At 42.1% G+C, this 23,586-nt stretch overlaps 1 long non-coding RNA gene across 8 annotated transcripts in view; it reads left to right on the top strand.

Annotated features, from left to right (window-relative positions):
* The window catches only part of LOC149126006 (uncharacterized), a 453,707-nt gene that overhangs the window by 218,210 nt on the left and 211,911 nt on the right, over positions 1-23,586 (top strand). For 4 of the 8 annotated variants that reach the window (XR_016235147.1, XR_016235156.1, XR_016235145.1 and 1 more), the window contains one exon: positions 16,622-16,702. This is a non-coding gene — a long non-coding RNA (uncharacterized LOC149126006). Of the gene's footprint in view, positions 1-16,621; positions 16,703-18,122; positions 18,164-21,603; positions 22,248-23,586 lie in introns of those variants that run through there. The other 4 variants (XR_016235143.1, XR_016235153.1, XR_016235146.1 and 1 more) reach the window with 3 other exon arrangements.

Raw genomic sequence — 23,586 nt, 5'->3', positions numbered from 1 at the left:
TATGACTTTGCGCACCTTGTTGCTATACCACCATCTTGGCCCCCTGATAGAGCATTTCTAATTCAAATCTCAAATGCTCCAAGCACTTTAAGCATTAAAATATTTATTTATTTGAGTGTAAGAAACATGCACATATACATATATGCACACATATTGGTGTGGGGAGGAGAAGGGGGGGGAGAGGGAGGGAGGGAAACGCACCTCCATCTGTTGATTCACTCCCCATGTGCCTTTAACAGCTGGACCAAGCTGAATCCAGGAACTGGAAACTGAATCAAGGTTTCCCACATGGGTGGCATGAACTCAACCATTGGTGCCATCACCTTCTGCCCCACACTGTTAATTCTGCATTGAAAAAACTACAAATACTGCTGAGGTCAACCTCATACAAAAAGCTCATGAAAAATGTTACGTGTGACTCATGACTTACCGACTGTTCATGAATACAGGTGCAGTCATTCTGACCTTACTGCCATGGGTGAGCATCAGAGACACATAAGTCAATGAATGTGTACCTTTATTTTTTGTTGTTGTTGTTGTTTTTACATGTTATCCATCAATGACCTTATCAGACCTAATCCCGAGGTTAAACTCTGATAGATGGCAAGGAGGGAAAAGGATTATCTAAAGGAATTGTTGAAGTTCCCCAAATAAACTTTCATATTGTAAGGCATTTTTGGGTGAATTACACCTTGTTTGAGGAGCCATTTTTATTCTAAGAAACTCATTAGAAGAAAAGTATTCCCAGTACCTCCTACAGTTATGCTTGTATATTGTTGAAGCAGGAAAGGAGAAAATCAGGCGTGATGAGGGGGAGAAGCAGAGATACAGATAACTAAGAGGAGTAGGGAAGTTTATGCAGTCACATAAAAGGCAAAAATCAAATATAGAAGATAGTTCTCCCCAGAGTTTGATAAGAAATACATGGAAAGGGAAACTTAGTGACAGTGTTGGTCAAAATATTATTTTTAAGTGGAAAGACCTCTGTTCATGTTTTTGAACCATTTCTGTTTGGTATGTTTGAGTCCAGGCCAACCTTTATAGCAGAAAGAAAAAAGTGCTCCAACAGAGTCCTAGGCAATTCAACTACTATTACTGACCTTTGTTGTCATTTCAGTCTTCTAAAGAAGACGGATCGGATATTGTTTCTCACAGTCCACAACAGATATATACACATCCATGGCTGTGCACACCAACTCCCCCCCCGCCCCGACACACACACGCACACACTCATGGGCACTCCAAACCCTGCTTCCCATCCAGGTTCCTGCTAATGCGCCTGAGAGGAAGCAGAGGATGCCCCAAGTGCTTGAGTTCCTGCTACTCATGTGGGAGATTCAGAGCTGGTTGTTGACTTCTGACTTCAGAGTGACCCAGCCTTGGCTTTTGAAGGCATTTAGGGGTGAACCAGGTGATGTAAGATCTCTCTCTTTCTCTTTGCCTTTCAAATAAGTAGAATAGATATTAAAATAAGACAAAAAATGTTTATTTTGGTGCCAAAATTCTTGCAATTCATGCATAATTTTTGCATAAGATGAATTTTCCATGACCTTTATGAAGACCTCTCATATGTTTGTATTCAGCGCCCACACCCCCACTGAGATCTAATATCCATGACATCCATGTAGTGTTTAGGCCTCAGTACATTAGCAGCATAAGAAAAAGGAAGACCCACACCTCATAATTTCAGCAATGTGTTGCAGACTGGGTATCAACACATCAACGTCTCATTAGACTGAAGACACTAAGCCCAGGGAGACCAGAGTTAGTGTCATTGGTCGTGTCTGGTCTGAACACCAGGTTCAGCCCATGTTGGCTGCCTTATCCTGCCTGAGCTGGTGCCTTCAACAGCTCGTTCACCCTTCCCAGTTGGGGAGAACGGAGGGGTCCGAGCAACCACAGTGTCCAGACGCAGCCCCCATGCCTGCCCCCTGTCCTGAGTCATCTCTCAGCCATGTTTTCTCTGCTCATTTCTGCAAAATATCTCCCAGAGGTGGAAACAGTAGAATGGGTGGGGGAGCTGCTGAGCAGGACTGTTTCCTGTGACTCATGAGTTCGGCCTTCTCAATGATTTCTTTGATATTTAGAAGAAAGTGAAAGGAGGAAACTCTGCTCTCCACGAAAACTTGGTTCTCAGAGGAAAGCACCTGCTCTTTGTATATGCTGATGCGTAGCTATACTATTGGCTAGGCTCTTGCGCGTGCACACGCTCTCTCTCTCTCTGATGAATCACACCCAAGGAATTATAAATTAACATTGTCTTAATATTCACCTTGTGTGTGTGTTTATATATGTTATCTTTTTTTTTTTTTTTTTTTTTTTTTTTTTTTTTTTTTTTTTTTGACAGGCAGAGTGGACAGTGAGAGAGAGAGACAGAGAGAAAGGTCTTCCTTTTGCCGTTGGTTCACCCTCCAATGGCCGCCGCGGCCGGCGCGCTGCGGCCGGCGCACCGCGCTGATCCGATGGCAGGAGCCAGGAGCCAGGTGCTTTTCCTGGTCTCCCATGGGGTGCAGGGCCCAAGCACTTGGGCCATCCTCCACTGCACTCCCTGGCCACAGCAGAGAGCTGGCCTGGAAGAGGGGCAACCGGGACAGAATCCGGCGCCCCAACCGGGACTAGAACCCGGTGTGCCGGCGCCGCTAGGCGGAGGATTAGCCTAGTGAGCCGCGGCGCCGGCCTATATATGTTATCTTTGAAGAACCAGGTTCACATAATATACGTATGTCATATGAGAATGAGAAGGGACAGTTTATGAGAGTTAGAGCCAAGAGCTATAGCACTCTGTTGATAAAAAAATGAAAGTAGTTTTGTGCACAGAAGTTACCACTTTTTTTGAGGACTTTAATGTACAAGGGATTATATGTAACATGAAATGAATTCAGTTCCAGAAATTAATGACTGTTAACATTTCTGCACTTATAAATTTTTTATTCTACAGAGATCACTGTTGAATGTAATATTGATATAAAATATATCATTCAGCTCACTTTACTCAACATATATATTTCTCTTCTAACACCACAAGTAGCTAATACTGCATTTTTTCCCACTTCATTTTACACACAGATAGACATTCAGAAGCAGTCTAAGAGTTATTTTGGTATTTTTTTACCTAATGTCAGTTAAATCATCATAGACCATTTAGTGCGTTACAGTGTTATGTTTCAGAGATGTACCCTCATTCTTTCTAATTGCTTGTTCTATCCTGAGATGGTTTCCTGCCATGCAACAACATAGGTTGTTCACATGATTCTGCTATTATAGGGGAACACCTCCTGTGGATGCCTCCTTGTGTGTGTGTCAGAGTTTTATTGGATGTCTACACAGAAATGCAGTTGCTGAATTGAGCTACATGGTACACTAGATATTCACAAATTGCCTAGATATTTACAAATTGCCTTCAGAGTGGTTTTATCAATGTATGCTTCTTTGCATAGTTAGGGGGATGATTCTCCCCAAATCCTCTCAGTACTTTAAGTGATCAGAATATCATTTAAAAATCAGTTCAATAAATTAGAGGGGAATATGGTTTTTAATAATTTATTTCTGTAGAAATTAGTGAGGTTAGACAACTTCTCGTGATTTGCTGGCTGGTCTACTTTCCATTTTTATTATATATTCTGATTGTCTTCTTATTGACATACAGTTTTTTTTAAATAAATTCTGGAATCTGGATATTAATCTTTTGACTAATATACATGTTGTAATGCTGTCTTATGTCTGTCACTTGTATTTTAGCCTTGCTTATAGACACTTTGATGTGTGCATGATGTTGATATAATCGGATTTATTACTACTTAGTGAACTTTGATGTCTAGGATGATTCCGATGGAATCACATTTGTTAGTGTTTATAGTGGACTTTGAAGTGTAGCATGAAGGGGGGGTGTTCACTTTTGTTACTGTTTTACACAGCCTCAGAATCCTTCTGCCCCCGAATTCTTACAAAGAGCTCACTTTAAAGGATGCAAAGTTTGTCCTTTTGTATTTTTCCTTTTTTTTAAATTTTTTTTAATTTCTTAAATTTTCTCTCTCTCTCTTTTTTTTTTTTTTTTTTTGACAGGCAGAGTGGATAGTGAGAGAGAGAGACAGAGACAAAGGTCTTCCTTTTTGCCATTGGTTCACTCTCCAATGGCTGCCACGGCTGGCACACTGCGGCCGGCGCACCGCGCTGATCTGAAGCCAGGAGCCAGGTGCTTCTCCTGGTCTCCCATGGGGTGCAGGGCCCAAGCACTTGGGCCATCCTCCACTACACTCCCTGGCCACAGCAGAGAGCTGGCCTGGAAGGGGGGCAACCAGGACAGAATCCAGTGCCCCAACCGGGACTAGAACCTGATGTGCCGGCGCCCCTAGGTGGAGGATTAGCCTATTGAGCCCGGTGCCGGCCCCCTTTTGTACTTTTCTTTGCTAGGGCTTTTTTGTGTGCATTATAAGATAATATAAGAAAATCAAAATGTTTTTCAAAATTATTTTCATGTTATGAAAGCATTTTTCAGTGCTACTTACCAGTTCGTCTTCTATTTGTTGGTTTGCTGTCCCAACACTGCATGGATGTGCAGGGGTGCTTCAGAGCTCTGTCATCTGTTGGTATTTGTTCTTGCCTTGTGCCTTCTAAAACTCGTATTAAGGGGCTGGTGTTGTGGCACAGTGGGTGAAACCACCATCTGCGATGTTGACATTGAATCTGGGCACCAGTTCAGTCCTGGCCGTTCCATTTCTGATCCAACCCCTTGCTAATGCGCCTGGGAAAGAAGCAGAAGATGCCCAAGTGCTTGGGCCCCTGACCCCATGTAGGGAATCCAGTGAGGCTCTTAGCTTTGTTCTGGCCTAGCTCTGACCATTGTGATCATTTGGGGAGTGAACCAGTGGATGGAGAATCTCTCTCTGTTTCCCTCTCTCTGTCGCTCTACCTTTTGAATAACTAAATAAATAGGAAAACAAACCCTTGTATTAAAACATAGTACACGCCAAATGTCCTGTGACAGATACATAGATAATGTGATTATGTGCATACAATGGATTGTCATTCAGCCTTTCAAAAGAAGTAAACCTGGGGCCAGCATTGTGGCACAGCTGGTTAACACCCTGGCTTACAGTGCCAGCATCTCATATGTGCACTGGTTCGAGACCCTGCTGCTCCACTTGCAATCCTGCTCTCTGCTATGGCCTGGGAAAGCAGTACATGATGGCCTAAGTTCCTGGGCCCCCACATCCACGTGGGAGACCTGGAGGAAGCTCCAGGCTCCTGGCTTCAGCTCAGCACAGCTCGGGCCTTTGTGGCCAACTGGGGAGTGAACCATCGGATGGAAGACCTCTCTCTCTCTCTCTGACTCTTCTTCTCTCTGTGTGTAACTCTGACTTTCAAATAAATAAATACATCTTTAAAAAAAGTAAACCCAACTATTCTGACATGCTGGGTGGGCCTGGAAGATGTTGAGTGAAATGCCTCAGCCACAGAGGCACATATTGCATCCCTCTACTTGCATGAGATATCTAAAGTAGTCATCAGTGTAGACACAGAAATACTATGGTGGTCACAAGACCCTTGAGAAGGGGGAAATGTGCAGTGGCTATGAAGGTGTGTTGATACAAGGTGAGTTCTAGAGGTCTGTTTTACAACGTGTACCTATGATTAATAATGTGGTGTTGTGCACATGTGAATTTTAAAAGGGTAGATAGTATGTTACATGCTCTCACTACAAAAATTAACAAGAAAATACCCAGTGAGACACAGGGAAAACTTTGGGGGTGATGAATATGATCATGACCTCTGTTGTGGTGATGGTGCAATTCATAGATGTGCATGTCTGAATTGGTGTTACATTGTACACATTAAGTATGTGCAGGGTTGTGTGTATCACTTATACACCATACCCAGAGAGCTGTAAACACACATAAGCATATTGAAAAGTGCAGCTATGAGTAAATGTACACCTCAAAGAATTATCAGAAGCCAAATAGACCCATGTGAGTAGTATCCAGATTAAAAAATGGAATTTACCTGGTGCTGTGGAGGCCTTCCTAGTGCTCCCTGTAGTCACTCCCGTATCCTCGTTGTAACAGTGTACATTGGTTTGTCCTGTTTTTGAAATGCAATCATAAAGCATAAATGCGTACTCATGTATATCCCATTACTTCTTTTGTTCAATGCTGTGTCTGTGAGATTAATCTATGTGTTTGTGTGTAGTTGTGTTAGCGTATTCTCTTTGCTGTCTGATATTCCACTGGGCAAGTGGACAGAAATCTTGGTGTTGGTTTAGTGGCTGACAGGCCTCTCAACGTTTGTTAGTTGTGTCTTTGGCAATCAGTGCTTCAGTGTACATTGTACCACATGTCCTTTTGTGGACACATGTATTCATTCTCTTGGGTATGCCTCTAGAGAGAGGTGTTCTGAGTCCTATACCATGGGGGTGTGCACCTGTACGTGATACCGCCGAAGAGTGTTCGGTAGTCATTGTACTAGTGTGCACCTCCATTGGCATGGCTGCAGGTTTGTAGGTGGTCACAGACTCACCACTACTTTGGGTTTAAATTTTTTTCCATTTGCTCTTTCTGGGATATGTAGTGATGCCACTTGTAATTTGTGTTTCTGTGATGGCCTATAAGGTTGAGCACACACTATTATGTTTGCTTTCCCTTTCTTTTTGAACCCTCAGATAATATAATGTGAACTGAGATTGATTTGGCAAAACCCCTCATCTTCCTTTTCAAAACACTTAGCTCAGTATCTTTTAGCCATCACTATTCACAAACATTCTTCAATCCCTCTCAAAATATATTAAGGTTATTCAAATAGCCTTATTTTTATAGATGGAGATTGATATGTTTGTCATTTTCATCTTGAAACCAGATGCTTTAAGTAGTCACTTAGATCTTTTAACACTTTCAGTAACCACTTGTAATTGCATCCATAAGGTCTTGTATAACTTTGGTTTATATTGGTTATTTACCAGTTTCAGTTGCTATTGTGAATGATATATATTAGATATTTTGTGGCTAATTTTTTGTTTTTGTGTTTTGATGTAATGTAAATGGCAGTGGTTTTAATTCCACATTCCAATTATTTATTTCTGGTGTATAGGAAATAAATTGACTTGTATATGAACAGTGTATCCTGCCGCCTTTCTGTGGGTACTTATCAAGAGGACTTTTTTGATGCTTTGGGATTTCCTACTGAGATGATCATCTCATCTATGATTAAAGAGTATTTTCTTTCTTGCGAATTTTGTTATGCTTTAATTCTCTTTTTTTCTTTCTTTTTTATTTTTATTTTTTTTGTAGCTGAGACTCCAACTAGCTCTCTGAAAAGGGATGTTGGGATGCTGGCTTTGCAAGACCCCAAGTGGTGGCTTCACCTGCTGTGCTACAACTCTGGCCCCAATTTGTTAATACCTTGTTGAGTACTTCTGTGTTTATGTTCATGAGAGACATTATTCTTACCACTTTTTTTCCTTAGAATGTCTTTGTCTATTGTAGGTATTAAGGCATTGCTGGCTTTTTAAAAAATTTTTATTTATTTTTTTAATTTTTGACAGGCAGAGCAGACAGTGAGAGAGAGAGACAGAGAGAAAGGTCTTCCTTTACCGTTGGTTCACCTTCCAATGGCCGCTGTGGCCGGTGTGCTGCGGCCGGTGCACCATGCTGATCCGAAGCCAGGAGCCAGGTGCTTCTCCTGGTCTCCCATGTGTGCAGGGCCCAAGCACTTGGGCCATCCTCCACTGCACTCCCTGGCCACAGCAGAGAGCTGGCCTGGAAGAGGGGCAACCGGGACAGAATCTGGTGCACTGACCGGGACTAGAACCCGGTGTGCTGGCAACGCAAGGTGGAGGATTAGCCTAGTGAGCCGCAGCGCCAGCCTGTATTGCTGGCTTTTTAAGATGAGTTGGGATGCCATCTTTCTGTTTCTGTTTTTCAGGAAGGAATTGTAGGTTTTAATTATCTTTCCTTTCATAGATGTTTGGTAGAATTTATTTTTGTACCTTTAGTTTTCCCTCAATTCGCTACCTGTGGAATTATCTTTATTCTTCCTGAAATGTATCCTCCAGCACACCTCTCAGTGCATCTTGGTGAGTGTGTGTTCTTTTGGATACCACACATCCACCACTGTCTTCATTTCCTTTGCCTGCTTACTTCTTGGATTGTCAGGTTGATGAGTGCATTTCCTCAAGCTGTTGGTGATGCTGTCACACTATTTTCATCTCATGGCTGCTTCTGCTGGTGAGACCGTTATCCCTGCTGAATGGTCCTGTGTTCATTCAGATGGGTGCAGAAAGTACTGGTTTCTGAGTACTTATATTTTTCCACATATAGAAAATGTTCAAAAAGATTTTTTTGGTTAATAATGTCTATGTCTATGTGGAATTCTTGAAAATTATTCTTGAAATCAAACAGTTTTTATTTGAAGAATTATACCCTTGTTTATGGGAAGTTTCCATCCTCTCCTATCTAGACATTTCACTCCCAATCTCAGTGTTTATTGCTTCGTTTTTATACTCCATGTTTCTGTTCCACTCTGAGACTCTTGATTTGCAGTAATTTATTCTTTAGCATCTCTCCAGTTTTAGTTATTGAGTGTTTCATTTCTATGACTGTATTTTATGTGATTTTTCTCTTGATTATTTTTCTATCTGCCTGCCTTTTCTCTATAACATCCTGTTTTTACAGGCTCCATTTTTGAAGCATACTTATTTAAAAGTCCTTTTCAGATTGTTCTGTGGTCTGGTTCCTTGGTTGTAAATTCCCTAGCTTATTGATACTAGACTACTTTGTGCTGTTAACAAGTATTTTTCTTCCATAGATATACTCCGGGAAATATCCTAATTCTCTTTTCAGTGGTCCTACTAGGTTCCGGAGGTCAGAAGCATTGTTTACAGTTGCTTCTCATCTGGGAGGTTCTGTGACAGAAGATGGTGTGTCGGTGTAGGCTGCTACAGTGACCAGTGCTGTGTTTGTGGTTCCTCTTTAGTCTGGGCATTCTTTTTTCCACACCTATCCTAGGCAAGCACTTTCCTTCAGTCTACTAAAACTTGGCCACAGACAAGAGTATTTATAGCCATCACTGACATAAATAACAACCCCTTTTCTCAGTCCCAGCTCTATGTAGGGCACCCAGTGCTATTTCCCCTTTGTAGTGACAGCATCCGGGAATCTTTTGTCACTCCCGCCTGGTTTAAAACCTCCATCCCCAGGGCGTCCATCAGTTTTTCATCCCAGTCACATGGCCTCAGTTCTTTCTGGATTGCCTGCTGGTTTTGACTGCGTGGATATTTCTCCTTTGCCTCTAAGCGTGGATGTATATTTCCCCCAAACACCTCAGTTCACAAGAGATAGATGCTCTGCCGTACATTCAATGCATCATCTTGACTGCAAGTCCCAGAATCTATTCTTTTCTAGAAAAAGATCTTCCTAAGTGAAGCTTAAGTGCCTAATTGGCTGCTGTTGAACTTCTCAGCCATTCATTGGAGTGAACACCTTCATAATTCTTAGTTGAGATTTTTTTTTTTCTGCAATTACTGACTCTGTGCTTAGCCCACTAGTTAAAAAAAAATGAGCATTCCTGTAGCTACTGTGGTCAGTTTTCCTGATATGTTGAAATAGGGTGGGGAGCATGCACTCTCCCTTTCACTCCCATTTCTCTTCAGCTGTTCTGTTCTTGATGGAGGGACATGATGGGCGAGTAGAGACTCTCTCCTAATGATCTGACTTTGCTTCTGTGCCTGAGCTTCTTGGGACTACCAGGTGTGCCAGGAGCAAATCTGAATAATCACCGGATCATTTCAGAGTGATGATTTTCTTGTAAAACAATTATTTTTTTATTCTTGTAGCTTAGAAACATAAACTAAGCACCTGGCATCATGGGCCAGTGGATTAAGCCATTGCCTGCACCACCAGCATCCCAAATAAGTACAGTTTCGTGTTCCGGCTGCTCCATTTCAACTGCAGGTCCCTGCTGATGTGCCCGGGAAAGTTAAGTGTGTGGGTCTCTGCCGCCAAGATGGGAGACCAAGACGGGGTTCCTGGCTTCTGGCTTCAGGCTGGTTCAGCCCTGGCTGCTGCAGCCATTTGGGGAGTGAACTAATGGATGGAAGATCTCTTTCTCTTTCTCCATCTCTCCCTCTTTCTCTGTAAATCCACATTTCAAATAAATAAATAAATAAATCTTTAAAAATAGCTGAAAATGTAGATATAGTCACACAACCGCTTGAAGTTCATCTCAAATTGTATTCATTTACTGTTCACCATCCACCCAATAAATGGTTAATTGAATGTTTATTGTGTGACTTTACAAGGAGATTTGTTGAGATACAGAAGTATAGAATTCGAAATATGACCAGTACCTTCATGGATTTATCCTCTGAAGACAGGACAGAGAAACTGTAGGCTGCAGGCTGCTGGACCTAATCCTACCCATTGGCTTAATTATTGTCCGTGGGATTATTCTCACTACAAAAGCAAACTTGACTAGGTCTAATATAGAACCTGTGGCCAGCAAAATGGAAAATATTTACTATCTGGTTATTTACAGAAAAGGTATGCTGATGATGGAATAAATTAAATGCCAAATTTCAACCAAGAAGCATCTCTGCAAAAGATGAGTAAGAGGTCTTAGAGTATAAGCTTGGGACTGATCTGAGGGGCTGTGGTAAAGGCATGTAAGACAATGGTAATCAAGACTCAGAAGTGAAGGGGTTCTGGGGTGCTTGAGAAAGGGAGAGAACATCTGGAAAGGGTAAGCTTAGCCCAGGACTGAGCAGCAAGGAGAATTGTTTATCTGGAAGATTCTGTTAGAGTGGCCAGAATTAAGGCTGGAGAGGCAGCCAAGGGCCAGATCAACCAAAGGATGTTCATGTTTTTGAGTGGTTTTCACATTTTTGTGAGGGGCAAGGTGAAGTCGATGAGGGTTTTGCCAGCACAAGGACTATGAGAAGTCAACTGGGATTCTGCGGGTGGGAGAATGGGGGTCTGGACTTCAGCGATGAGCAAGAGGATGATGCAGTAGCTGGATTTAGATTGATGCAAGTGATTTTGGAATTGGGTAAATCATAGTGACTCCCAGCTCTGTTCTTCAGACTTGTTGTGTACTGAGGTGGTGGACACAGGGAGTAGGCTGGAGCTAGAAGGGGAATCTTACGATTGAGTTGAGGTGATGTTGAAGTGTGTGTTGAAGTGTCAGCGGGCTGCAATGGTCTGGACAGGCATGGGAATAGAGGTGATCATTTTCAGATATCTATGTGTTGTCCCAGAAGGAGCGGGCACAGCAGTAAAGCCCTACAATGCATTTCTGACTCTATGTTCAGGGGCTTGACAGAGCCCCTGTGAGGATGGTGCGTGTGGGTTGTGGAGATAAGGAGCCCATAATGGAAACTTCTGCTGCAGGCCTGCAGTGCCCTTCTGTGTTTCTGATCCGTGCCGCGTGTCCTGAGCAGCTTCGTAGGCAGTGGCATACAGCTGGCGGTGCAGATGGATCTAGGCATCGTGTGATTCCAACATTACAGTGGACTCCCCACCCACAAAACTGACATGTTCCACTTGTATTTCTTAACTGGGTAACACTGCAGTGTTCCAACTTAGGTCAAAATATGACTTGACATAGAAAGATACTATGCATCTGATACCTTTGTAGTGATAAATCTTCTATATTGGTTCACACCTTCCAGGTACTATTCTCGGCCCACAGCTCTGATAGGTTTAATGTCTTGTTAGTGGATATAGTTACCCGCTCCCTCCCATCCCATTCCAGTCCTTGTTCCAGCACCTATTTTGAGTGTTACTATGGCAACAGCCTATCATTATATCGGGGGAAATAACTTATCAGAATATAGAGTTATAATGGTACTTTCTACTAATATGTGGAATGTATTAATTCTTAGGTGTTTATGTACTTATCTTTAACTGTGCATTTGTATCTCTAGTTATAAAAAAATTGGTATCATGCTACCAGTGTTCAAGGTAATTTATTGTATCATTAATATGATTGTTTTTGATATATTATTTGCCTAGCATTGTTTTCATAAATTACGGAAATTTATGCAGTTGCCCTGGGCATCAATCAAGCACAAACCTAACAAGGAGAAAAAATGTTGGCAGACTGATTTTCAGGGATTTTCTGGAGTTTGCATGGTTGGAAAACATTTTTGCTCTTAGAACTAAGGGAGGTACTTAGAAATGATCTCAAAGCCCTCAATACATTGTTCTCCCTAAATGGTAGTCGCTGCAGTGGTAGAGAGGGGTAAAATACTTTCCACATTACAGGGTCATTGATGGGAACATTAAATATGGAAATTAATATCTTAAACCTGAGGCTGGCGGGTAACTTAGCTATTCTTTAACTGTTGGCAAAGAAGTGACAAAATTCTGTTAAAGGAAAAAGGGTGGGATGTTTTAATTGCACTCTAAATCAGTGGTCATCTGAACAAAAGTACAGCTGGTGTTTTTACGAATGACGTGCAAAATAGGAGGAGATTTTTATCGTGAGACCTGCTCTTTGTGTAGATGGGGTATTAAGGTATAGTAATTTTATCATTAAGTTGGAACATATTAAATGTAGGAAGTACAAGTAACTGGTGATAAGACATAGATAAAATTTTTTAATTTAAAGAGACCAAAAATCATAGGTCATAATATAATCCGTTAGAGAGAATAGCAGCCCTGTGAAATATTGCTCCAAGCTTAACACTCAGGGTTTGGAAGCTTAATCAAACTGAATTAACTTCCGCAAATGTGACCCTAAGGTAGGCTGCTGATTATCATTCTCAATTAGTGAGCCCTCTGTTTTTCTCATGTTTAATGGTCAAATTTGGATTCATCCAGTGGAGGACAGCTGTGGGTGATTCCTTTCCAAGCTACTCAATTCAATTCCTGCCAAGATTTTCCAGTGTCAATTGCTATGTCAATTGTAAAGTTAGTGTTTTCAAAAGACTGCTTGAAGATTAAGAGTATTTTCTGAAGAAAGATTTCGGATGCTACAATTCAGTGTTTTCTGTTCCTTTGAATCAGCTATCCCCCCTTTGCCTTTCTCTCTCTCTCTCCCACTCTTCTTTTGGCTGCAACATAATTTGACGAAATAGAGGAAAATTTCAGATGTGGTGCTCTTATGTGGGAGGATTATAGAGGTAATTTTCTGTGTTCTGTCAATTTCTAAAGTCTGTACTGTGTTTATTTTCATGGGATGTGTAGTGAAGATAAAATACATAAGAATTAAAATGCAGATGCAGTGGTACTGGGTCCCATGTGATTAAAAACAGCCAGTTCTTCACCTCATCCCATTGCCAACCCCTATTCCCTGGATACTTTCCCTCCCACCACTTTGAGCTCTTGGTTCTGATATTTGCCTTCCTATCATATGGGTAGAAGGACATTCACTATCCTATTTCCTTTTTCTAGTCTGTGAAAATTCCCATCACAAATTGATAACGAAAACACTATGGCACTAGTCATGAAAGATAATTCAATCACAACACGAAAACCTGTTTGTATCGCTATTGTCGACCTGCTTAGTTGAAGGTTTTTTTTTTCTACTGATTGCCACGATGAAAGATGGAACTTTGACTTCCTTTCTATGCCTGTCTCCATCCCTCCTGCCCAAAGCGCACCTGTTGTTGCCTTCTTACTGCTGCTTTTCCCACAACTGCCCTGCTCTTACAGGACTACATTGTGATGTCATCCTAAGCTCAGCCGTGTGTGGTGTAGTGCTGTGAGTTAGGTTGCTCAGATCATGTGCTTATGTGTACTTCTTTTTTTTTTTTTAAGATTTACTTATTTATTTGAAAGTCAGAGTTACACACACAGAGAGAAGGAAAGGCAGAGAGAGAGAGAGAGAGAGGTCTTCCATCCACTGGTTCACTTTCCAATTGGCTGAAACAGGCGGAGCTCTGCCGATTTGGAGCCAGGAGCTTCTTCCGGGTCTCCCACGCGGGTTCAGGGGCCCAAGGACTTGGACCATCTTCCACTACTTTCCCAGGCCATAGCAGAGAGTTGGATTGGAAGTGGAGCAGCCAGGACTTCAACCGGTACCATATGGGATGCTGGCACTTCAGGCAGCGACTTTACCTGCTACACCACAGCGCCGGCCCCCTTATGTGTACTTCCATGTGCCACTCGTTAATCCCCAAACTCAGAGCAGCAGTCTCCCACTGGGGTCAAACACATTATCTACATGCTGTTTCATCTTTCTCTCATAGAGATTTCTCAGTGTTTCATCTGCTCCGGTTGGGACAGGGAGTCTGTCTTCTTTGGTGTGTTCTGAGCACCTTGGGAACTCTGTTTATCTTTTTTGGCATGTGTGATGGATCCTGTGTCTTCCTTTTGATCACTGTCTTATAGTAGAGAACGTTCATAGTAATTTCCTAAGAAAGACTGCACGGTGGGTTACGGTTTTTGAGACCTTCAGTATTTGAAAATTGTATTACTGTGCGCTTATACTTGATCCATAGTCCAGCCAAGTGTAGGATTCTAGACAATATGTTATTTGTCCTTGGGGCTTGCATGCATTTCTTGTTTATTAGCTTCTAGATGAGAATTATGATGTCATTTGTATTCCAGTCTTTTATATGTGATTTTTTAAAATATAAAAACTGTTTTAGAGCCCTGTCTTCATTTTCAGAGTTTCTGGAAAATCAGAGCGATGTGCCTTGTTGCCTATCTTTTTTATATGTACTTAGTTCTGTGTGTTATGGCTCACATTTATTCTGGAAACTGAGGACTTCAGTGCTAGGAATGTTTCTTGTCTTATTTCTTTGGTACTTTACTCTCCATTTCCTCTGTGAATTCTTTGTAGACCCAGATAATTTGGATGTCTGATCTTCTGGACACCACTGTTAATTCTTTATATCTTTACCCTCCATCATATATCTCAACCACTCTATTGATGTTTTGACTTAGTTGCTGGTATCACCTTTGTCATTTCCTAGCTATCAATGTTCTTTTACGTAGACTTTTGTTCTTATTTGTCATTTGACATTTTTCACTGAAGTAATTATAAATTTGCATTTAGTTCTAAGAAAAACATAGAAGTTGTCATGCATACTTTATTTGCTTTATCCTAATGGTCTCATTTTATTAGCTTATAATATATCATATCATAGTCATGATACTGACATTGATATAATCCCCCAGATGAATTCTGTTTCTGTAGTTTGACTTGGACCTGAGTATGTGCAATTCTGTATTATATTATCACCTATTTGTGTGTCCACCAGCACGGTCAAGTTCTGCCACGTAAGGGTACCTTGTGTTACTTGCCCTTACTTCCCTAACTTCCACTGATGAGATTTTGTTTTTTTGAAAATACTTTATAATCACACAATATGTATCTTTTTGAGACATGCCTTTTTCACTGAGTAAAATGCCTTTGAGAGTCATTCACTTGTTATGTGTGTGATAGTTTGTTATTCTTTTGCTGCTGAATAGTATTTCATGGGATGGCTATAGCACCATGCCGGACTATTTACCTATAGAATGGTCCTTGGTCTAATGCCAGATCTCAGCGATCACAAATAAAATCTCTCTAAATATGCATGCATGCCTTTTCATTTCTCTGGGATAAATGCCCACAAGCATAGTTGATAGGTCATATGGTAATCGCCCATTCAGATTTAAATGAAAATGCCACACTGTTTTCCATGGGTCTCTACTATTTTGGAGTTGTGCCTGTAATGGGTCAGTGACCCAGTTTTTCTTTATCTTCAGTAGAATTTTGTATTGTTGCCATCTCTTATTTTGTATTTCTGTAGGCATATAGTGCTGTCTCAGCTGGTTTTAACTTGTGCTTTCCTGTTGACTGTGAAGCTGGAGGTCTTTTTGTGTGCTTGTTTCTACTCTGTATGTCTTCACTGAACTATCTGTTCGTGTGTTTTGCCCATTCTGTAGTTGGATTGTTTATTTTCTTACTGCTGATTTTTGGGAGTTCCTTATATGGGAGTATTTCAACAATAGAGTTTAAAAATGTGTTTAACTTGCTGCAGAACATTTGGAAACCCATGCAGAGTTTTTCTCCTACATGTTCCCATGAACTTGTTGAAGACGCTTCATGTAGTCTGGATGGTGCTCTCGTTGCACAGAGGAGCTTTGCGCTCTTTCAGTCTACAGTCTTTTCTTGCTCTTTGCATGGCATTTCACAGAGCAAACGATGAAGCCCATTTTGTCAGTTCTTCATTTTATAGAATATTATTTTTGGTGTCAAATCCAGGAATTCCTTGCCTCAATCTTGATCCGGAATGCTTTGTTCCATAGTTTTTCTAAATGTTTTATATGAAGTCTGTAACCCATTTTGAGTTAACTTTTTTGTATGAAGTCAGAGGTTTAAGTAAAACAATATTTTTGCCCATGGACGTCTAATTACTCCAGTAACATTTGATAAAAGGTTATTTAGCCTTCTTCCACTGAGTAAGTCTTGAACTGCTGTGAAAAATGAGTAGGACATGTTTGAATGGCATAACTTCTTGGTTCTCTGTTTGATTTTGTTGATCTATGTGCTTATCCCTCCGCTAATACTCCAGTGTTTGGTCGCTGCGGTATAGAGTAGACCTTAATATTAGGTCTACTCTAATATTGGATCTTTTATTATTGTCTCAATGGCCCCTGAAGCTCTATTCAGCATTTCCAATTTATTTTCTCACTTTCAGATGGTTTGGATTCTGCTGTTGTGCCCCCTGGCTTCCCTGGCTGAATCCTCTGGTGTCACTGTTCTGCATGGAGCCCGTCCAGTAAGTTGCTTTTGCTGTCTTTGTTGCATTTTTTCCCCAGATGTTCAGTTTATATTGGGCATTGCATTTTTTCAGGTGTATATTTATATTTGGTTCTCTTTTTTGGTGACTTCCGTTTACTTGCTGATATTTATTCTTTTTTTCCTGCTTGTTTAAAGAGAATCTTAATTGATTATTGAACCATTTTTATGACAGCTGTGTTAAAATTCTCATGAGATGTTCCACTGACAGATTTATCTTGGTGTGGGTATCAGTCAATTGCCATTACTCATTTATGTGGTGGTTTTTTGGTTCTGCATTTCACAGGTGAGTTCTGACTGCATCCAGGGCATCTGTGTATCATAAGACTGGATTGTACTTAAATCTTTTATATCTGCAGGGCTTCACCTTGTTTAGCATAAGTGTCTACCCCTCAGCCTACTTCTATGGTCCAATGGCATTTTAATTTTCAGAACCTTTGTGATATTACTTTTGTATGCTTGGTTTGCCTGGTGCACCTGGGTTTCAACTGATCCCTGCTGTTGCTGTCTGAGGGGATGTGAGGGTACTGAATGGGGGAAAGGGAAAGTCTCTGAGGTGTACCCTTCATGTTGCTAAATTTCACATCTTGTGTTTCCTTCTGTGTTGTATGCACCTTTCGAGGCCTTACAGAAGTACATGGAAGAAAACTGACAATAATGCAGGAATTCTTGGCTATAGGAATGCAAGGGATCCCATCTGGTAAAATGCATTGGTTTTTGCCCTATGGAAAGACTTTGTTACTTTCTTAAAGGATACACTTGAGAATTTTGATTGACCAGGGTGGGTGAGGCTGATCTCTTACTGGATCCCTTGGTAGTAAAATGAGCTAAATACTTTGTAACTCTTCACTTTATATTTGTGAGAGTTACATTGTTGCCCGTTTCTCATCTGCCTCACTGATGTTGGACTCCTCTCATCCACATCACTTTTGTTCCTATGTTCACTCATTCCTTCTGCATCACTTGTTCATCTTGTTAGGACCAGGGTCTGTGCCTTGTTCGTCCCTTTACTTTGGTCTTGAGGGATGAAGAAAACTTTGCAGCTAGAGATAAGGAAATGGAATGTCGGAATGTTGGGACAGCGTCTGCAAAGGCAGGGGATGGTGAGAGGAGTGGTGATTTCTAGAAAACGGGCTCTACTTTCAGTCCTCATGGTGGTATGAACTGTGGTATGGGAAAGAGGTAAGGAAATATGGTATTGTAGATTATACCTTACTGAGAAATATAGTCATATTGTTAGTTAACTTATATTTTGTCTCTTTCTGATTGGACTGTAAGTTCCTAAAGATGACATATTTTAGCCTTAGTTGTTTGGGAAGTTTTCTGTTATTCATTTCTTGGGTGTAGTGGCAAGCACTGCTGGGTTGTCTCCCATTGCACATTCTCTCCTTTTCCCTTAGGTAGAGTCTTCACATGTCAACTGGTATATGGCAAGGCAGAGGTGAGTGTGAGTGTGCATGTGTATGCATGTGCACATGTTTGCACACACCTACATGCAAGCACACACTTGCACATCTGTTTTGAATAGCAGGGTCCTGGCCAGCTGGAAGTCCTTTCAAGCAGGGACTCAATACTTTGTTGCTTGCTGTGCCCCACAACCTAGAACAGTGTCAATCATGTTGTAGGTGCTGAACAAGTCTTTGTTGAATTGATTAAACAGCCACTTTATACCAGGAGATAGCTGGAATGATAAGGCTCTGTGAAGAAAGAAATGTTTTCCTTTAAAAATGCGCAACTTGCAATTCAGAGCACATAATTGGGACTGAAAAAATGAATTCAGCAAGCAGGTTGAGATATTACACATTTCCCTTCACATCTGCTCTACGATAAAGCTAAAAGATACTCTTCAAGTGACTCATTTCTTGGGGAAAATGAACGAGAAAATGATAGATGGAAAAATGACACAAGGAAGATAGAAAAACCTAAATGTCAGAGAGAAAAATAGATTTCAACTGAGGAAACAGAAGAAAGAACTGGATAGGTACCAGTCAGATAATTAATCAGAAACACATTGCAGGAGTTACAATGGCAGTGCTCTCACCGGAAGGAGTAGGATGGCTCCTGAACCCCTGCGTGCAGGGTTTTATGTCCGTGGGACTCTGTTCACGGGGGAGTTGGATCATGCTCTCCCAGTGCAGAGCTGAGGTGCAGGACCCAAGCAGAAAGTCATGCCTGGAGTTCAGTTTTGTACAAATAAGGTAAAAAGAGGTCAAGCCAAACTTGCCCTATTTTATGTTGCTAACAATATGAAAATGAAATTGATTCCAAATCCTGATAGAAAAATTTGAATATTCAGGATAATTAAGAGGAGGTCATTGGTGTTACATATCTTTATTCAACCACTGAAAAATTTACTTTCAAAATGTGTTTTATTTATTTGTGAGACAAAGGCAGAGCCAGGACTGCAGCTGAGGCTTCCTAGGTGGGAGGAGGCGTCCTCAGCAGCAGCTCAGCTGCTCTGCTGGTTTGAGTGGGACGTGCTGTGTGCCTGTCCTAGGGAAGCTACTGGAGAAGGGAACGATGAGGAGGGTGGCGGCAGTGTGTGCCCCCATGGGTTGTCTTTTCACGGGAAAGAGAGAAGTGCATACTCTGTACCACGTCCTGTGTGCCCAGCTCATCCGTGCGGGATGCCAGGGTGAGGAAGGAAATCTTCGAGATGTTGCAGAAGGAGGGGGAGAAGGTGGTGTTCACACGCATCTTGCCATTTTTCTGAAATCTGTACAATCTGCCATTCCAACAATAGCATATGGCTGCACAAGACCCTTTACCATATAAGCAAGAGAGTGTAGAGTTTATCCTAATTATTGATTCTGATTTTTAAGGGATTAACCAATAGATGTGACCATTGATCCTGCTCACCAATGGGTACAATTTCTCAAATAAAGAGACTTAAATCTGTTTATGCATTACATAAAAAAGTTCCATTATAAAAATAAATTAATAGCTGATTACTGTTTCTCCTGAGAGAAATTAACATAAAGCACAGAGATAATGGTTTGGAATTCGATCTTCTTGAATCTCATGAGTAGAAAAGGGTCTGTAAGTTCCAATTCCGATTCAGTTCCGTACTAACGTGCCTGGGAAGGCAGTGGAAGATGGTCGAAGTGTTAGGCCTCTGCTACACATATGGGAGACTTGAATGGAGTTCCTAGCCCTGGCCTTGTGGCTATCTGGGGAGTCAACCAGTAGATGGAAGGTCTCTCTGTTTCTCTCTTTCCCTCCCTCTTTCTCTGTAACTCTGCCTTTCAAATGAATATAATTTTTAAAAGAAGGCTCTGTAAGGAAATGAATTTATGTTGATAACTTAAGATGGAAAGGGAGTTAAGTATATAAAGTGTTGGGGAAGGGGCTGGCTTTGTGATTCAGGTTTGCTTGTGATGCCAGCGCTCCATATTTGAATGCCTCTTTCAGTCCCAGTTGCTCCACTTCTGATGCAACTCCCTGCTAATCTACCTGGGAAATGGTGGAGGATGACCCAAGTCTTTGGGCCCCAGCTACCCTTCTGAGAGACCTTGCTTCGCTTTTAAGCTCCCAGCTTCAGCCTGGCCCAGCTCCTGCCCTTGTGGCCATCTGGGAAGAGAACCAGCAGATGGAACCTTGTCTCTCTCTGTTTCCCTCTGTTGCTTTGCCTTGCCAGTCAATCAACAAATCAATAAATATTTTTTAAAAGAGTGCTCCTGGCAGATGGAATAAAAGGTACAGGTTTTAGGGAAGAGAAAGGCATTTTTTGCATCTGTAGTTGCAAGGAAGTTAGGTGTCTGAGTTAGAGCAAATAAGGAGCAAGGTGGAGAAGGAGCACCTTGCGACTCAGGTGGCGGTTGGAGGATGAGGAGCTTTGCATTTTGTGATGCTGGGCTCTGCCTCCTTCTAAGGGCAGTGGGAAGCCCTGGGAGGTGGAAGGACAGGACAACAAGCCTTGTCCTCCTTCCCTTGGGATCAGTATCAGGATTAGATTAAAATGTGATCACTTGGTCGGCAGCACGAACACTTGCTCAAGTCAGGTGAAGGAGGATGTGTTCTAGACCAGTTCTGTTCAGAGTAAACCAGGTGAGACCAGGGCAGCTTCTGATGCTGTAGCTGCCTGTGAATACCGTGTATGGGAGGGTATCTGTGTTGTCTCCATTTTACTGCATCCAGCTATGTTTGGGGCAGTTATTACACCTTTGCTGAATTTAAATCCACAAATGACCAGAGCTCATTAATATCCTGACATTTTCCACTGTGATGAATTCCTGTGTAGTTCTCTGGACCTAGGGCTGAAGGCTCTGTGATGCTCCACTTCTTCCCATCAGAAAGAGTCAAGGATGAACAAATTGATACCACATCCGATCTAGGAGGCTTACCTACTCCCTGTCCCTAAGGAATCTGGCTTTGGTATAGAGTACTGTTTCCCCAAACTTGCATTGCCTGCATCTCAGAGACAATTTTGCCATTTTACAGTATTTCTTTGGTTTGGCTAACAACATACAAGGAATCTTGGGTCTGATGTGGCAGGAATGAATTTTTAATAACTTTTAAAATGAGTGCACACCAACAGCAATTTGTCAGTCAACAACATAAAAATGCTTTAGAGACGAGCTGTCATCCACAGGTAGTACTATTTCTTCCCAGAGTTCACCTGTGCACCAAAACCACCCTTGGTGGACAGACACAGAAACTTTGCCCCTAAAAAGTTGATAGCAACCGACCATGAAAGATGCATAAGACTTCACTCTTCATCTGTCCTGTTGGGAGCTGCTGAGGCGGCTTGTTTGATTAGTATTACATATTTTATATACTTATATATTATATATGGTATATTAATTTGAATGTTACACATGATATACCTGTATATATAAATATACATTATATACACACATGTATTTAATTTCTTTATTTAAGAGGCAGAGCTACAGAGAGGGAGAGCATGCTGGGAAGACCCGACAGGCTGTGTGGACCGTGGTGGCTAATGCCTGGCACTCTCTTCAGAAGGAGACTCAACCTGGAGTTCTGCTCTGGGTCGCAGGAAACAAGCTGCAGCCATGTTGAGCAGGTGCATGTGCCTGGCGAAGGCGAGGCAAGGGTGGCTGCTGTCTCACACCTGGGGCCTCCTCCATCCAGCTCCTCAGTGTGAGGTGCGGCCCGTTCCACAGAAGCCTCTGCTGACCGGCACTCGGGAAGTGGGAGCAGTCAAGAAAGCAGGACGTGACTGCACAATGACAGTGGACTTGATTCGGAGGAGGCGGAGAGGCAGGCTACACAGTCGTTGCGTGAAAGTTGTGTCGGAAGCTCTCTTTCAACTCGGTCCTCCATGGGCAGGGCTACAGTTTGTCATTTTCAAAAGCAGAAACTCACTTGTTAAGTCTAATTTCACCTTCAGATACATGCTTTCAAACAAACTGCTAGCAAGATCAATAGCAGTACAAATGGGAGGCTGAGGTAAAGGTTAGCAATAGAATTTACTGTGATTAATTCGAATGGGGCTTTCGAATAATTTACTGTTTTCTTTCTCTTTTAGTTAGAACCGTATTTCAAAGCCTCTCTCTTTGTGTGTTTAATATTAAATATTTATTTTATATATGGTATGCTAAGGTGTATATTACATATTACATACATGATCTCTCTATATATTTTAATTCATTTATTTAAGAGGCAGAGCTACAGAGACAGAGAGGAAGGTCTTCCATCCACAGGCTCAGTCCCCAAATGGCCCTGGCAGCAGTAGGTGGCCAGTCAGGAGCCAGGAAGTTCTGCAGGGTCTCCCAAGCTGGCGGAGGAGCCCACGCATGTGGGGCATCTTCTGGTGGGACATTAGCAGGGAGCTGGGTCAGAAGAAGAGCAGCCAGCACACGAACCAGAGGTCAAGGGGATGCCAACAATACAGGTGGAGGCTACTACGCCACAGAGCCAGCCCCCAGATATATGTTTTTAAACTACATGGGCTGTGTTTGAAACTGGAGCATATGGAGAATATAAAGATATACTACTAACTTGGGAAAACTATGGGACAGTGACAAAATGACATGTAAATACCATGAAAGTTTTAAACCACAAGTGTGTCTTTGCTGAGGTGGTTTAACCTAGCACACATTTTACAAGTGTGGGGCATGTGCTTGAGTAATCATTGTCACTGTCAGGATAGGAACGTGACTGGCATGTGGTCCCGGATCTCAGGGAGCTTGTCCTCGAGTGGGGCTGTGGTGCTAGGGCGGGGCAAACCCTCGGAGAGCTCCCAAGACAACATGTCACATGATGGGCCCCAGGCCAGAAGAATTTCGGAGACAGTCTCATTAAGCAGGTGGTGTACATGGTGTACGTATTTGAACTTGACACTTGTGTTTTATACACACAGACATCCTTGCGAGCTAGGGAAACAGGAGCAGTGCAGATCTCGCCCTTCCTGGGACTGGCCAGTCCAGTCCTGCTAGCACTTTCCACGTGGTGGAAACTCTGTGTCTTGCTCTTGTGTTTTTGGGGTGGGGATTGGACCTCAGCCCCTCTCCCACAGTTGCAGTCTGCTCCCCCCACTTTGAGCACCTGCTCGCGGGTCGGGGGATGACCGGTCCATGGGCCAAAAAAATCTGTGAAATCACTCAGTTGGGCCCTGGCAAGGCATTTCTGCAGGCAGGACTCAAAATTCTATAAACCGTAGCCAGCTAATTTTTTAAGATGATGATTTTTTTGTGGCGTACAGATGCTGTAAACATCCAAGTGGGAGAAAGATGGGTCCTCATCCCTGAACCACCTGGTGGTCAGTGTTGCATTACAACCACCTGGTTCCTGGTTCTTTTCGTGATTTTTCAGTAAGAGAATAAGAACCTGATGGCCAGAATATACAGGGGAAGCTGTTGTCTATGGTGAGGGGGAAGGGCATTCACAGCCCTT

This window comes from Oryctolagus cuniculus, chromosome 6 (assembly GCF_051225735.1).
Source record: "Oryctolagus cuniculus isolate XC-2025 breed Fujian yellow rabbit chromosome 6, ASM5122573v1, whole genome shotgun sequence".
NCBI classification, from domain to species: Eukaryota; Metazoa; Chordata; class Mammalia; order Lagomorpha; family Leporidae; genus Oryctolagus; species Oryctolagus cuniculus.
Note: the sequence above shows the minus strand (reverse complement) of the source record. Positions and strands in the feature narration are given on the sequence as shown.